Below are 1,382 nucleotides of genomic sequence, written 5' to 3'. Positions count from 1 at the left end.
TATTTAATAAATAAAAAGATGCTTAATTGAATGAATGAATGAATGAATGAATGAATGAATGAATGAATGAATGAATTTTATTTTTTTGTGTGTTTTTTTTTACTTTTTAAAAATTGTATTTTACTTTATTTTATTTTATTGGTTTTGGAGCGACGATTATCGTTTCTTGCTCAAGGACACGCTAGTGACCACTCACGAATGCTTGACAAGTAATTACATGTACTATTATTAACCTGAATTCACTATCTCACTAATCAGTCGTCCACTGATGACCCCCGCTATGAATGTTGGAACTTGAATTATTTTTTTGTTTTTCACACTTTCAGATGTTCGATTTCGAATCACAGTGCCGTGGTGGAGAGAGAAGGGGGTAGCAAAATGGGGTAAAGGGGGAGGGGGACAAAGGATAGAGAGAAAATGAATATGGATAAAGAGAATTCAGAGTATTATGCGGTGTACACACATACAAGAGAAGAGTCGTTGAGCAATTCCCTATAAGAAAAGGCCAAAGTCGGGTTTAATTGTGGCGAACATATATATGGCCATGCCTGTTGGCATTATTGTGTCGGCGAGCACTCGGGCAGACGCCCGCCGAGCAATGATTTAGGACTGCGGGCATATCGCCGAGCGTCTCGCCGAACGTCTTGCCGAACAACTAGTTTGAATCCTGTCCGCTTGCAGGCCCAAGAAACGTAACGGCCGGGTAAAATTTCACACACTCACAAACTCGCCGACCATGCTGACCATCTTGCCGACCCATCGTGGGTCAGTCGGCGTGCAATGTTATAATATAGAAAGTGGGGGTAACATTTTTGTGCTCATTCCTTCTACATGTCTCATATGACACAGACGATAAATGCATACTATACATATTATTATGGTGCCCTTGCTTTTGTGCTGGGGCAAGAAGAAGAGAAGAGGAGGAGGAGCAGGACCTGTTGGATTAGACCATGGCTCATATTAAGAAGACCCCCTGTATGGACAGTTTGAGAAGCTGATAGCTAGCTGAACTGCAAGTTGAAGTTGTGGCATCCTTCAGGAACTTCCTCAGAGCTTTTCCAGAGGGTTTTTTTAAAGAACGACTGGAGAAAATTGTCCCCACCATCCCCAAGGCAAACACTTTCTGGGGGCAGTCACTGGAACCTGGCATCAAGTCGTGTTGCGGTGCATGCTCGTCGTGTCAACTTTTGCACGCCGGGCTTGAGTAACTCAGACTCCCCGTGCAAGATTTTTACACAGCGAGCAATAATTTAACCTGCAGAGTATGAACTTTAACTCGGCTGCCTTTCAGATCTCGTAGGCGTGTCACTGTCGCTCGGCAACGTATGCAAGTTTGCACGCCGAGCTATTTCTGACACTCCCGGAGTCTCTCTCCCCACCTC

The 1,382-nt window shown here is 44.0% G+C and overlaps 1 protein-coding gene across 1 annotated transcript in view; it reads right to left on the bottom strand.

Moving 5' to 3' along the window:
- The window catches only part of LOC101859137, a gene marked incomplete at its 3' end in the record, with an annotated part of 39,271 nt that overhangs the window by 840 nt on the left and 37,049 nt on the right, over window positions 1–1,382 (bottom strand).

The sequence above is a fragment of the Aplysia californica genome, unplaced genomic scaffold (assembly GCF_000002075.1).
Source record: "Aplysia californica isolate F4 #8 unplaced genomic scaffold, AplCal3.0 scaffold00909, whole genome shotgun sequence".
NCBI lineage: Eukaryota > Metazoa > Mollusca > Gastropoda > Aplysiida > Aplysiidae > Aplysia > Aplysia californica.
The sequence above is the reverse complement of the archived record's forward strand: the minus strand, read 5'-3'. Positions and strand labels throughout refer to the sequence as shown.